The sequence below is a fragment of the Microcaecilia unicolor genome, chromosome 9, assembly GCF_901765095.1.
Source record: "Microcaecilia unicolor chromosome 9, aMicUni1.1, whole genome shotgun sequence".
Classification (NCBI taxonomy): Eukaryota; Metazoa; Chordata; class Amphibia; order Gymnophiona; family Siphonopidae; genus Microcaecilia; species Microcaecilia unicolor.
In genome coordinates, this window is record NC_044039.1 from 59,927,260 (window position 1) to 59,943,280 (window position 16,021).

The 16,021-nt window shown below is 47.8% G+C and overlaps 1 protein-coding gene across 1 annotated transcript in view; it reads left to right on the top strand.

The window, feature by feature from the left end:
* The window catches only part of IPO8 (importin 8), an 882,901-nt gene that overhangs the window by 657,857 nt on the left and 209,023 nt on the right, over positions 1–16,021 (top strand).

Below are 16,021 nucleotides of genomic sequence, written 5' to 3' on the forward strand. Positions count from 1 at the left end.
CCCCACTCCTGTCCTTCTCCCATCTGAGAACCCCCACAACACCCCTCTCTTCTCCCATCTGAGAACCCCCCTCCCTACCCCACCCCAGTCCCGTTCTTCCGAGAACCCCCTCCCCACTCCAGTCCTTCTCCCATCTGAGAACCCCCTCCCCACCCCAGTCCCCTTCTCCCATCTGAAAACCCCTTCCTTCTCCATCTGAGAACCCCCCTCCCTACCCCCCCCAGACCGTTCTTCCATCTGAGAACCCCCTCCCCACTCCAGTCCTTCTCCCATCTGAGAACCCCCCTCACCTCCCATTCTGAGAACCCCCACAACACCCCTCTCATCTGAGAACCCCCTCCCCACCCCAGTCCCCTTCTCCCATCTGAAAACCCCTTCCCTTCTCCATCTGAGAACTCCCACAACATCCCACCCCAGTCCCGTTCTCCCATCTGAGAACCCCCACTCCAGTCCTTCTCCCATCTGAGTACCCCCTCCCCACCCCAACCCGACTCTCCTGCCATCACCCTACCTTTAAAAAAAATTTTGTGAAGCGTCGTGCAGGCAGCGCCTCGCGTCTGCCCTGCTTGTAAAAGAAGTAAATCTCTTCTTCTCCTCCTCGTCGTCGAGCCTCACTGTGTCCCACCCTCGCAGAAATAGGAAGTTACCTCAGAGGAGGGTGGGACACAGTGAGACCCGACAACGAGGAGGAGAAGAGATTTACTTCTTTTACAAGCAGGGCAGACGCGAGGCTTCCTGCACGACGCTTCGCAAAATTTTTTTTAAAGGTAGGGTGGGAGGCTGGGAGCAGCGGGAGCGGAGCACCCCCCCCACCGGCTGACACCCGGGGTGGACCGCCTCCACCACCCTGCCCTTGCTACGCCACTGGCCCCTCCTTAGTGTCTCTTCTGGTGCAAGTTGTGGCTTGTTTCCATAGTTCGCTTAAAGGTAAGTGTCTGGCTTCCCATCCAGATGTAGCTAGGTTTCTTTGTCCTTCGGTTCCCCCTTGAGATTTCAGCCTGGTATTGTCCGTCTTGGTTTCCTCTGCCTTTGAACCTCTAGGGGTTGTACTCTTAAGGATCTTACTTTGAAGATGTTTCTTCTAGTAACGATCTCTTCCACTTATCACATTTTGGAACTACAGGTATCACGTTGTGAGCCTTTTCTCTTGTTTTCCTGCAGCCCGTACCTTTTTTTTTCCCCCCAGAGTGGTCTCTGCTTTTCATGTCAGTCAGTCAGTCTCTTTGCTAGTCTTGGGGGAGAGGTGAGGCTTGGCGGAGCAGCAACAGTTGTGGAAGTTGGACATTCACAAAACCTTGCCTATGTTCTTAAAGAAGAGTCAGGATTTTTGATGTTCTGACCACTTGTTCATTCTTGTGGGTGGTCACAGGAAAGGGGACATGGTTTCTAAATCCCCTATTGCTCTGTGGATAAAGGAGGTGGTGGCAGCGATGGCTTATCTGCTGAAGGGGAAAACAATTCCTGTATTCCTCAAGGCTCATTCCACCAGGGAACAGGTGGCTTCCTGAGTAGAAAGTACACTGGTTCCAGTCAGCAGTGTGGTCTTCTTTGCACACCTTTGTGCATCATTATTGTGTGGATGTTCAGGCGCGTTAGGATGCGTTTTTTGGTACACAGGTGTTGCAGACAGGGCTTCTTCAGTCCCACCCTTAATGGTCACTGCTTTGGTACTTCCCATATGTGTGTGCCAGTCTGGAGAGATGCTATAGAATGAGAAGTTAGGTGTTACCTGCCAGCAGAGTGGAGGAGTGGCCTAGTGGTTAGGGTGGTGGACTTTGGTCCTGGGGAACTGAGGAACTGAGTTCAATTCCTACTTCAGGCACAGGCAGCTCCTTGTGACTCTGGGCAAGTCACTTAACCCTCCATTGCTCCATGTAAGCCGCATTGAGCCTGCCATGAGTGGGAAAGCGCGGGTACAAATGTAACAAAAAAAAATTTCTTTCTTTTAGTCCCTCCAGACCTACACATAGCCCACCATTATTTAAGAATCTTGTGTATGGTAGTGTCTAATGGTTTGGACTAGTTTTGTTCTCAGTTGTGGCTGCAGGGTATAGTTGTTTGTATTTTTTTTTTTTTGTTACATTTGTACCCCGCGCTTTCCCACTCATGGCAGGCTCAATGCGGCAGGCAATGGAGGGTTAAGTGACTTGCCCAGAGTCACAAGGAGCCACCTGTGCCGGGAATCAAACTCAGTTCCCCAGGACCAAAGTCCACCACCCTAACCACTAGGCCACATGATTCAAGGAAATGATTGGCTATGCTCTCTGGAATTAAAGGATGCTTATACCCACATCCAGATACGTCCTAGTCACAGGAACTATCTAAACTTTTGAGAAGGGAAACACCATTTCCAGTAGTACGTTCTGCTCTTAGAGATAGGAAGCAATGGAATGACACATAAGGCAACTAGGTTACAAATTCACAGTTATAAGGTAGGGAGGGCAGGAGACAGGGATCCAATTAACCCTAAGTAAAAGGCAAAAGGAAAGAAAGAAGGGGAGAAAGGAGACGGAGGAATTAACAAACAGTTCCAGGGCCTCAATATTCAGCAAGGAAGTTATGCTACAGGATCCATAGATCAGATTAGACAATACCAAGGGCCTTACAGAAGAAATACTTTTTCAAGGCAGTCCTAAAGTTCAAAAGAGAAAGCTCAGAGTGGAGATCCAAAGGTAAAAGGTTCCATTGGGTAAGGGTGACCACTGAAAAACAGGTAGATCTCGCTCGATGTGAATGAATCTGCAAGTGAGAAGAGATGATAATTAAATGCAGAGAGCAATTCAGTACATAGGGAAGGAGAGATCTAAGCAAAAACTGCTGTATCACTGAATGGAGAATTTGATGCGATAGTGATAAAACCTTAAATATAATGTGTTATTGGATGGGGAGCCAGTGTTCGAACTTTGAGAGAAGTGACCGTATCAAATTTTCTAGCCCTATGAATGAGTTTGACAGTGGTATTTTGAATTAGTTGTAAATGGTGTAACTGATAAGGAGTACATGTGTTTCCCTACCTAGACAATTGGCTAGTAAAAAGCACGTCAAAGGAAAGAACACAGGAATAGGTGTCCAGAACTGTTCAGGTGCTGGAGCTATTAGGGTTCATTGTCAACTATCAAAGTCCCATTTGCTTCCTGTACAAAAATTCAAAAGCTAATCAAGAAATGTATTAAGTTATGTCCAATAAAAAGGTATCATCTTATTTTCTTTTCCATGTTTTATTTTGTTTGATTTCTATTGATAACCTGTACAAAAATTGGAATTTATAGGAGTCCTGTTAGATATGGTTTAGGCCCAGGATTTTCTTCTAGAGCAGCATGTGGATGTTTTAGCCCACATTGTGCTACAGGTTTGTAAGAGCCAGCAGGTCAGCTCAGCAGATGTTGAGATTGCTAGGCCACTGTTATGATTGGGGTCTGAACCCCTCTCAAACTTACCTCTTTCCTGGGGGTCAGCTTCTTAGCTGGCTTCTGTTTCTTTTCTCTGTCCTTTCTGAGCTGGCTCTGTCTCTCTGTGCTGGCAGCTTCCAGCAGCATGGCTCTAATTGTTTCACTATACTGCACCTGTGTGTGTGTTGCCTGAGTTGCTCTAACTCTCTTTGGGTGTACTGGCTTCAAGTGTTTCACGGTTTTGCATTGGTGTGGGTTGGGCCTCTGGGTCAGTGTGCTTTTGCCTAGGTCTAGGGAGTGTGACATCATCAGGGAGGGCCTTGATAAGGAAGTGGTGTTGTTTCCTTCAGGGCCTTTTGCAACAGTGGTGTTTGCTGTAGGTAGGGTGGTGCAGTGTGCACTTCTGACTTTGTGTCTAGTTTCCCTGCTTGCTTTTGCTAAAGGTCCAGGTTAGTGTGAGTGCAGTGTGCACTGGTGACTGTGTGTTTAGCTTTCCTGCTTTTCCCTTTGGTTCCCCTGCTTTTCCCTCTTGGTTTTGGAAGCATTGCTATGTGTAGGGCTTTGGAAGCTCTGTTGCTGATAGAAGTACTTCAGGGTTTGGTGTTGTTAGGAACACTGCAGAGTTTGCTGTTAGAAGTACTTCTGGTGTTTGTGCTATTGGGAGCTCAACTTCTGGGGGGCTTAGTAGCTAAGTGCAGGTGAAGCTGTGTGGACCAGTGCAGGTGAAGCTGTGTGGACCAGTCCAGTGTGCTCCAGTCCCGTGTTCCAGTCCTGTGTCCTCCAGTCCGGGGGACCAGTCCAGTGTGTTCCGGTCCAGTGTATGTTCCAGTCTGGTGTGCTCCAGTCCAGTATGTTCCGGTCCGGTGTGTGTTCCAGTCCGGGGGATTGCAGTCCAGTGTTCCAGTCCTGTGTCCTCCAGTCCGGGGGATTCCAGTCCATGTGTTCCGGTTCGCTGGGCAGTGCCTGCAGTCCCTGCCGGTGTGTTTACCCAGTGTTGGTTGGTGGGTTTTGCCTGCTGCTGTCGCTCCTCGTCAGCAGCCCAAGGGCTCACGTTGCTCCAGAGCCCAGTCCCCGCGGGCTCTGAACCTGAGAACCTGACAGCCACATGGCCTCGACTGACACTGTGACACCTATGTCATGACTCCTTTTGAGGCCATCCTAGTGGACTCTTCCAAGTGGTCATAGGCCAGAGGGAGCGTAGTGGATAGCACCACTGTCACTCCTTCCCTGCAGTAGTCTCCTGTGTGGCTGAACAATTAGAACCAATTTGACAAAGGAGCTTCCATTCCAAATTCTTCCTTCCCATAAGATGCTGAAGATTTACTCAGTCTGGACTGAGGAGCTCATGTAGATGGGCTCCATGCTGTTGGTCAGTGGTCCTCCCAGGAAACTCAGTTGCACATAAAACTCCTGGAACTTAGTATAGAATGCTCTAAAGGCTTTCAGAGATTGGCTAATTCACAGGATTATTCTCATTCATCAGACAATCAGTTGCAATGTACTGTATCAACAAGCAGGGAGGAACTGGATCATACCTCCTGTGTCAAGAAGCAGTTGGGATGTGGAGTTGGGCATCTGACCACGGCATGTTGCTCAGAGCCACTTACCTGGCAGGAAAAAAACAGCCTGGTGGGCAGACTGAGCAGGGTAATGCAACTCCATGAGTGGTCTCTCAGCATGAGCATAGCCCAGGTGATCTTCCGCAACTGGGGCAATCCCCTTGGTGGATCTCTTCGCCTGGAAGTCCCTCAGTTCTGTTCCAGACTAAGATGGTTCCCCTTAAGGTAGGACAATAAATATTAATACAACTTGGAAACCATCACATGGCAGGCTAGCTACAGATGCCTTTCTCCTAAATAGGGGAACAGGTCTTCTGTATGTGTATCCTCCCATACCTCTTATAGGGAAGACTCTATTGAAACTCGAGCAGGACGAAGGAACCATGATCCCCATCACTCCACACTGTCTGAGACAGATATGGTTTCCTGTACTTCTGGAGCTAGCCTCCAGAGACCTGTGCAGTGTTTTCCAACTGTTATCACTCAGCTTTGGATGTTGAGAGGTTAGAAATTAACTCTCTCCAACTGCATGAAGGTGTCTCCCATGTCTTGCTTGCTTCCAGGAAAGATTCCGCTAAGAGGTCATATAATTTTAATTTTAAGAGGTTTGCCATTTGATGTGAGAGTAAGGCCCTAGATCCTTTTTCTTGTCCTATACAACTCAGTAAGGGTTCACCTGGTCCAGTCTAACAGACTGAAACAACAACTGATGCTAGCATCACCGTTCCAAAAGACAATTTGAAATCAGAAGATTTTCAGCTCTCTGTTCCCTGTTCTTGGAGTCAAAATATGGAAAACTCTACCTATTCCCATCAGAACAGAAAACAGCTACCTCATCTTCAGGAAGAGGCTAAAAACCTTTCTCTTTCCAAAGACTGTTTCATAACAATCCTTCATAGTAACATAGTAGATGACGGCAGAAAAAGACCTGCACAGTCCATCCAGTCTGCCCAACAAGATAAACTCTTATGTATTACTTTTTGTGTATACCCTACCTTGATTTATACCTGTCCTCTTCAGGGCACAGACCGTATGAGTCTGCCCAGCACTATCCCTGCCTCCCAACCACCAACCATGCCTCCCAACCACCAGCTCTGGTAGAGACCGTATAAGTCTGCCCAGCACTAACTTGACTTTGATCTTCCTAATGGTTTTACCCACATATATCAGTCCACAGGGGCATAGAATGAGATAGACCACACTTTCTGTGTTGTAGACAGAGGACTACTTTAGGGGATATGCTTTGCCTGTCTGTGGATGAATGAACACTTGAATTCTTAGAGATGAGCTGCACACTGAGCATGCACCACAGGGTCCATGTCCACTATAAGATAGTATTCTTAGTGGTGCAACAGGGAGCGCTGAGGGTGTAGGATTTCCTTGATGTTTCTATCCCATGTATGTGCCACAGTAAGCCACTTATTTTCAAAACATTGATGCCCCTCCAGAATATGCTAATGTCTGTGTAGAATCTTTTTGATAGCCTTTGAAAGATGAGAAAATCTCATACTACATACAATATCCGTCCTCCTTCTTTCTTCGTTTCTTGTTAGTAGGTCATCCCTATTGGCGACCATTGCTCTTCTGACTCCTTTGTGGATACATTTCTTGGGTTACCCTCTCTCACGAAATCTTTGGGCCATGGGTGCCACTTGATTTTCAAAATCAGTGTAATCGCTGCATAATTTTCTTAGTCTCAAAAATTGGGATACTGGGAGGTTTTCCTTGAGATGTCTATTGTGATGACTCTGAAAATGAAGATACTGATTCTTATCAGTTGGTTTTTTGTAAATGGTGGTGTTAAACCTGTAAGTATCTTTCTTGATAAGGATGTGCAAAAAGGGGATATCATTAGGGTTATGATGCATGGTAAATTTGAGATTTAGATCTAGTCTATTGATCCAATCATGGAATTCCTCCAATCTCTCGATGGTACCTTTCCATAACACCAGAACGTCGTCAATATATTTATTTATTTATTTATTTATTTGTAGCATTTGTATCCCACATTTTCCCACCAATTTGCAGGCTCAATGTGGCTTACATTATGCCGTAATGGCGATCACCATTTCCGGGTACAGAATTACAAATGGTATTGCATTAAGGTGCATACATGGTAAAGTATAATACAATATGGTATTGCACAGAGGTTCCTGAGTGATAGAGTAGATTATAACATGATTTAAACCTCCTAGTATCATCCATTATCCTTTCCTTAATGTTTTAGTCTCATGCATTAATCCAGTGGTCTCTATAGTTTCTCAAACCTCACACTAATACCATTTGCTTTTGTTTCACCTAGAATGTAAACTGCACTGAGGGGATATTAGTGGTATACAAGAATTGATTTGAATTGAATTGGCTTGCTATTGCTTAAGCCCCTGGTCAAGCCTCCCACAGTGTCATGGAATCTCAGTGTTCTTATCCAGCTGATGAATGCTTCTTTTGAGCCACTCGATACTTGCAATGTGATGTTTTTGACTTGGAAAGTCCTAATTCTTGTTAGTGGTTATTTCAGCCCACAAACTCAACTCCAGCCTTAGTAGCTGATACACCATACATGAAATTTAATTGCAACAGAGTAGTTCTCCACACGCATCCTAAGTTCCTTCCTAAGGAGGTATTGAAATTCTATCTTAACCAGTCCCAGCATTTTTCCTAAAACCCTATACCCGTCCTGGTGAATGTGCACTGCATGTTTTGGTCTGCAAGAGAGATTTGGCCTTATCTGGAGCAGACTAAAACCCATAGACAGTCCATCCAGTTGGTTGGTTAGTTGTTTTGTTGTTGTTGTTGTTGTTTTTGTTTGTTTCTTTTGACTCTACAGAATAAGGGCAGCCATTGGTAAAATCACTTTATCCAATTAGCTAGCAGATTATATCTCCTTTACCTATTCCCAGCCTGGAGTGACTCTAGAAGGTCATGGCACAGCTCGCAATGCCAGAACCAAGGCTGCTTTGGTAGCCCACTTGAGATCAGCTTCCATGGAGAAGATTTGCAGAGTTGCAACTTGATTATCTATCAACACATTGACATTTCACTACTGTCTAGACCAAGACTCCTGATGCAACAGTCAGTTTGGTCAGTCAGTCCTCCAGAACCTATTTGTGTTCTAAAATCCAACTCTACTCCCTAGGCCCCCCCTTTTTCTGTTCCATGCTAATCTGTAATAAATAAATTACAGAAAAATAAAAACCACCATGTTGCTGGCCTTAGTCTGTTGCAGGCCTTGTTTATTCCTCTTTTATTTTTTGGACAGCCTGGTAGCTAGGGATTCCCATATGTGAGTATATGAGTCTTGCTCGTCTTGGAGTAAGAGAAGTTCTCCGAGGACAAGCAGGCTGAATATTCTCATGATGGGTCGTCGTCCACGACGGCCCAGGACACTGGAACTTTAGAAAAAACTAGAAGTCTCTAGGATGCTCCGTCGTTTGAGCCGAGCGCACCGCGCATGCGCAACGGCCTTCCCGCCCGCAACATGAGCGTGCGATATAATTTTCCTTTCTTTTTTTGTCGCGGCCGTCCTTAGGCTGCTTGGCTGGGTTTTTCTTCCCCTTTTTTCGTACCTTTTTATTTAGGCACCATCGAGCCTTTTAATTTCGCAGCTGCTATTTTCCCGCTCATGTCATCAAAGACTCCCAGTGGCTTCAAGCGTTGTACTCACTGCAACCGGACCATCTCCAGTACCGACCCCCTTGCGTGGTGTCTTCAGTGCCTTGGGCCTGACCATCTGGCAGCTGCCTGTAAGCTGTGCCTGTTGATTAAAAAAACGGACCCAAGTGGCTCGGGAGGCTCAGCGTGAGAAACTTTTTCCAGATCGGTCCGGTCCTTCGACGTCGGCATCGATATCGGTACCGAGGTCGGAGGCGGCATCGAGAGTCCAGGTAATAGCTGCCGAACGACCGCATTGTGCTGGGAGTGGCTGCCACCTGGTCGATTCCCCCTCGACGTTGGTGGAGGAAGCTTCACCGGAGACAGGCAGGGATCGACTTCAAGACACCCCCCATGAGGTCGTCGATCGTAGAGTTGAGACAGGCTCGGGTTCGGGCTGCTCTTAGGGAGCTTTGTCCGATACCGACGAGCGCTCGTGGGAAGAGGAGGAAGACCCCAGATATTTTCGGAGGAAGAGTCGTGTGGGTTCCCTCTGATCCTACTCTGCCAGTTGAGACTAGAATGGTTCCACCTGAGAGTCTCTCTTTCTCATCTTTTGTTTGGGAAATGTCTAACATTCCATTCCCTATGGAGGTTGTGGATGAGCCCTTCTCCGCCTGCTGAGGTTGCAATGGCCCCCTTGCATAATACACTGAGGGAAGTGCTTATGTGAAATTGGTTGTGCCCACTTTCTAACCCAGTGGTCCCCAAAAAATCCGAGTCCCAGTACAGAGTCCGTGGAGAGTCTGTAATGGTGAAGGCCCGACTTCCTCACGATTCCATGGTGGTGGACTCTGCTCTCAGAAGAGCCAAGAATACTAGAGACCATGCCTCGGCGCCCCCAAGCAGAGAGTCTAGGACCTTGGTTCTTTTGGGAGAAGAACATATCAGGCCATTATGCTCACCCCCTAGATCCAAACTTACCAGCTCTACACAAGCATTCACTTGTGGAACTCGGTGAGGCAACTGTCTCGTTTGGTAGAAGCTCTTCCTCCGGAGCTCGCCGAACCTTTTCACCAGGTGGTCAGGCAGCAGAAGGGGTGTCGCAAATTCCTGGCCAGGGGGACTTACGACACTTTTGATGTAGCATCCCGAATAGCTGCTCAGGGTATGGTGATGCGCAGACTCTCATGGCTGCGTGTCTCTGACCTGGATCACAAGACCCAGCAGCAAATGGCGGATGTTCCTTGCCAGGGGGATAATCCTTTTGGAGAGAAAGTAGAGGACATGGTCGATCAGATCAAAAAGCACCATGATGCTATGCTCTCCCGCCGGGCGTCTTCTGCTACCACCTCCTCATCCAGGTGGTTTTTTGGAGGGAGGAGGAGTGCTCCCTATTCCTCTTATAGGCGTAGGTACACACCAGCTTCTTGGCAGCAGGCTCAGTTCCCATCAATTCCGTGTGCCTAAGGCCCCTAGGGCTCCCCAGCAAAAGCAAGGGACGGGCTTTTGACTGGCTCCAGTGCAGCATAGCCTCAGAATATGTGTCCGTGCCGGACGGCTTGCAGGTCTGGGGGAGGTTGATATTTTTCACCAAAGGTGGCCTCTTACAACCTCCGACAGGTGGGTTCTTCAAATAGTCCGGTTAGGATATACTCTCAATTTGGTCTCCAAACCTCCAAATTGTCCACCGGGCGCTCAGTCCTTCAGCTCCCAGCACAAGCAGGTACTTGGAGAGGAACTCTCCGCCCTTCTAAAGGCCAATGCGGTCGAACCCGTTCCACCAGGGGAAGAAGGGCTGGGATTCTATTCCAGGTACTTGTGCAAAAGAAAACAGGGGGGATGCGTCCCATCCTAGACCTAAGGGCCCTGAACAAATTCCTAGTCCGAGAAAAGTTCAGGATGGTTTCTTCCCATGATCCAGGAAAACGATTGGCTATGCTCTCTGGACTTAAAGGATGCCTATACTCACATCTCGATAGTTCCATCTCACAGGAAGTATCTCCGATTTCAGTTGGGAACTCGGCACTTTCAGTACTGTGTACTGCCCTTTGGCCTCGCATCTACGCCCAGGATCTTCACGAAGTACTTGGCAGTTGTCGCAGCATCGCTACGCACCTCGGAGGCAGGAGCTCTACGGTCCATGCGGATGACTATTCAACTGGGGTTTGTAATCAATTATTCCAAGTCCCACCTTGTCCCAGTACAGAAATTGGAGTTCATTGGAGCTCTGTTGGACACACAGACGTCTCGAACTTATCTTCCCCTGGCAAGGGCAGACAATCTCTTGGCCCTAGTCTCCTTGGCTCGAGTGTCTCAACAGATCACAGCTCGGCAGATGTTGAGACTTTTAGGGCACATGGCTTCTACAGTTCATGTGACTCCCATGGTACGTCTACATATGAGATCAGCTCAATGGACCCTAGCTTCTCAGTGGTGTCAAGCCACAGGGGATCTAGTGATCCAACTGTCCACCGACTTTCGGAATTCCCTTCGGTGGTGGACGATTCGATCCAATTTGACCTTGGGACGTCCATTCCAAATTCCTCAGCCACAAAAAGTGCTGATGGGGGGCTCATGTAGATGGGCTTCACACTCAAGGAGCTTGGTCTTTTCAGGAAAAGGATCTTCAGATCAACCTCCTGGAATTACGAGCGATCTGGAATGCTCTCAAGGCTTTCAGAGATCGGCTGTCCAATCAAATTATTTTAATTCACACAGACAATCAGGTTGCAATGTACTATACCAACAAGCAGGGGGGCACAGGATCTCGCCCTCTGTGTCAGGAAGCTTTCAGGATGTGGCTCTGGGCGCACCATCATGGCATGTTTCTCCAGACCACATATCTGGCAGGCATAAACAACAGTCTGGCCGACAGGTTGATCCGGATCATGCAGCCTCACGAGTGGTCACTCAACATGGGCGTTATCCGCAAGATCTTCCGAGCGTGGGGCACACCCTCGGTGGATCTTTTTGCCACTCAGACAAATCACAAAGTCCCTCAATTTTGTTCCAGACTTCAGGCCCACGACAGACTAGTGTCAGATGCTTTTCTCCTTCATTGGGGGACAGGCCTTCTGTATGCTTATCCTCCCATACCTCTAATAGGGAAGACTTTGCTGAAACTAAGATTGCGGAAGTATGATTCTGATTGCACCCTTTTGGCCCCGTCAGATCTGGTTCCGTCTTCTTCTAGAGTTGTCCTCCAAAGAACCGTGGAGATTGGAATGTTTTCCGACCCTCATCACTCAGAACAAGGGGTCGCTTCCACATCCCAACCTCCAGTCTCTGGCTCTCACAGCCTGGATGTTGAGAGCTTAGAGGTTGCCTCTCTTGGTCTTTCGGAGGATGTCTCTCGTGTTTTGCTTGCTTCCAGGAAAGATTCCACGAAAAAGTGTTATTGTTTCAAATGGAGGAGGTTTGCTGTCTGGTGTGACAGCAAGGCCCTAGATCTTTTGTACTTCTCCTACAGGGCCCTGGCTTGAATACCTTCTACACTATCAGAGTCTGGCCTCAAACCAACTCCATAAGGGTTCATCTTAGTGCAATTAGTGCTTATCATCAATGGCAGAGGTCAGCCTATCTCTGGACAGCCTTTAGTGATTCGTTTCATGAGAGGTTTGCTTTTGTCAAGCCCCCTGTCAAACCTCCACCAGTGTCATGGGATCTCAACCGTCGTTCTCACCCAGCTGAGCTGATGAAAGCTACTTTGAGCCACGGATTCCTGCCATCTGAAGTACTTGACCTGGAAGGTCATTTCTTGGTGGTGTTACTTTCAGCTCGTAGAGGTCAGTGAGCTCCAAGCCCTGGTAGTGCATGCACCTTTTATCAAGCTTCATCATAACAGAGTATGGTCCTCCGCACTCACCCTAAGTTCTTGCCGAAGGTGGTGTCGGAGTGCCATCTGAACCAGTCAATTGTCTTGCCAAACATTTTTGCCCATCCTCATACCCGCCCTGATGAAGACAAGTTGCATACCTTGGACTATAAGAGAGCATTGGTTTTTTACATGGAGCGGACAAAGCCCCTATAGACATCCGCCCAGTTATTTGTTTCTTTTGATCCCAACAGGAAGGGAGTCGCCTTCAGAAAACGCACCATCTCTAATTGGCTAGCGGGTTTGCATTTCCTTCACTTATGCCCAAGCTGGGCTGACTCTGGAGGGCCATGTCATGGCTCATAATGTTAGAGCCATGGCTGCGTCAGTGGCTCACTTGAAGTCCGCCTCCATTGAAGAGATTTGCAAGGCTGCAACGTGGTCATTAGTCCACACATTCACATCTCACTACTGCCTTCAGCAGGATACCCGACGCAACAGTCGGTTTGGGCAGTCGGTGCTGCAGAATCTGTTCAAGGTTTAGAATCCAACTCCACCTTCCTAGGCCCATGTTTGTTCTGTTCCAGGCTACACTCTCAGTTGTGTTTCTTTTCAGGTCAATCTATGTTATGTCCTCGCCGTTGCGAGACCCAATTGACCAATGTTCATTGTTTTGAGTGAGCCTGGGGGCTAGGGATACCCCATCATCAGAATATTCAGCCTGCTTGTCCTCTGAGAAAATGAAGATACATACCTGTAGCAGGTATTCTCCGAGGACAGCAGGCTGAATATTCTCACAACCCACCCTCCTCCCCTTTGGAGTTGTTCCAGTTCTATATTTACTTTTTATTAAACTGAAGGGGACATGCTCACTTCGCGGGCGGGAAGCCATTCGCGCATGCGCGGTGTGCTTGGCTCATGCGACGGAGCGTCCCAGAGACTTCTAGTTTTTTCTAAAGTCCCGGTCTCCTGGGCTGTCGTGGATGACGACCCATCATGAGAATTTTCAGCCTGCTGTCCCTCTGAGAATACCTGCCTACAGGTATGTATCTTCATTATACTCACCTGTAGCATGTTTTCTCAGATGACAGTAGGACACATTTTCACATACCTGCCCACCTCCCCTAGGAGTTGCATTCTATCAGCTTTATATTAGACTGGCCTGGTCTCATGCGGTGGTGGGCAGGGAGGTGGCGCACACACCTTATGGTGTGGTTTTTCAAGGCTTTTGGAAGTGCTCTGTGAGTATTTGATGTGAGAATATATTCTGCTGTCCTCGGAGAACAAATGAGTAACATCATAAGTACGTAAGTACCGCATACTGGGAAAAGACCAAGAGTCCATCAAGCCCAGCATCCTGTCTCCGACAGCGGCCAATCCAGGCTTTACTCTTTTTTTCACCTGCTACCATGACCTCCTAGGTTGATTCATAGGCATCAGAATGGGAGGAGGCGGGCATGATGCCCTGCCCCACCAGCATTTTCCTGCAGTATGCTCCTCCCCTCTTATCTACAGAGTGATGGGACCTTGTCTTTCAGCTGCTGTCACTCTGCCTGTCATTGGCCAGTTCTGGCTGCTGGCACCATGTGGTCATTCAAATTGGAAAGCAACTACTTCCTGTTCTCATGAGAAATAGGAAGTAGTTGCTTCCCAATTTTTTAACAACCATAGGTGCTATTGTTCAGAGCCTGCCAAGGACAGGTGGATCAGTGTTGGTGGATAGATAGGCTCCCATCATTCTGCATGTGGCTTGAAAGAGCTGGGTAGGTAGGAGAAGGGGGCTAATGCTGGCACAGTAGGGCTGGGAAGCCAAAAAGGGAACAGATGGGAGAAGAGAGCTGGGGGCTTGGGTGAGTCTGATTCAGGAGCTGAGGCTCGTAAAAGGGAGCTTGGGGCTGATGTGAGGCTAGAGATGGCAAGAGAGGGCTTGGTGGTGGCGTGATGGGGTGTTGCAGAATGATTCTGATGCTGGGGGCAGAATGGCAGAAGGGGGCTGATGCCAGGGTTCAGGGAAGGGCCTGATGCTGGGGGAGAGAGGAAGGGGCTCAGGGATAAACAGACACTGGGAGATAAGGGTTAGAGAAAAGGATTAATGTTAGGTCTATGGAGAAGGAAGCTAGGGGCTGAGAATGGGAGAGTTGGGAGACGTAGACTGGAGATTGAAAGAGAGCTATGATTAGGAAGAGGAGAAGGACATGTACTTGGCAGGGGAGAAGCAAGGATCAGTAATAGGGTTAAGGTGTAGGAAAGATAGGGTAATTGAATATTGGAGAAAGACGGGTGCTGGGGAAGGGTGAGAAGAAAGTATTGGAGAAGAGGTGGAGCAAGTATGCTAGGGAATGGGACAAAAAGACAGGACTATGAAGAGGGTGAGCGACAAGGAAGGTCCTTGATAGAGGCAAGAGAGGGTGGAAATTGGGGAGGTAAAGAAGGACTGGAAGCCTAAATAAGAGGGTAAGATATAAGTAATGGACTGGAGATGGGAAGTGGTTGAATGATAGGGAAGGAGCCTGGGGCTGTTGAGAAGTTGAGAATCAGAAATTGAGAAGCATTGAATACAGAAGATGGAAATGGGAGACACTAGAAGGTGGGAGAAAGACAGGGACTAGGAGGCTAGGGAAAGAATAAGATGGTGGGAATGAGAGGACTAGGGAGGTGAGCGCAGGAAGTAACAAGCTGGTAAGTAGGTGAAAAAAGAGACTGAAGATTGTGGAGGTGAGGAGGAATACAATCTAGCTACAGGTAGATAAAAAGTCAGATGAGACAAATGGAGAAAGATAAGGGAAGAACTGAAGAAACAGAAAATGGAATGAGGGTGAAGTATGTATCAAAATTGATTAAAGATCCTGGAAAAGAACTTGGAAAACAACATAAAGAGGAATTATAGAGAAACCAGGGCCAATATATTTCTTACAAATCTGTTCACTTTAATCTTGATCTGTACACTGTCAGTGTAATCTGCAGGTCACTGGGTAGAGCCTTGACTTCAGGAGGTCCACTTCTTCCCTCGTTGGTGCTGGTAGAGAGTATGTAGCTTTATGCTTTTTCCTATGCAAACATCACTAGGGATAATATAATCTAATCCTATATAATAAAACACACCTCCAACATTCTGAAGCTGACTGCATGGCTGAGGCATTCCTGCTCTCTGTATCCATCTCCTGAATTGGCATCACATACTTCCGGGGGTTCGTCACAAGCAGAAGTGACCAACCACACGAGGTTTCTCGGCTTCAGAATGTTGGAGGTGCATTCTATTAAATAGGATTGGTCAGTTCCTTGAAGCACAGCCAGAGCTCAGCATCCTGCACAGTAACGCTCAGACACCAGAGAGAGAGGGGGGGGGGGGGGGGGGTTGACACCAGAGGCGGGGAGGTATCTCTGTCACACACACACTCTCTCTCACACACAGTCAATGTCTGTACTCACTCTCACACACTGTCTCTCACACACTCTATGTCTCACACTGTATCACATTCACTCTCTATGTGTCACACAGTCACTCACACACTCTCTTGGTCTCATACACTCAGTCCTCACAGAGAGTCTGTCTCACACACACACTCTCCTCTCTCTCTCTATCTCGCACACACTGTATCTGTGTGAAACTCACTCTCTCTCACACTGTGTCTCACATATGCACCTTGAACACACTTTCATTCTCA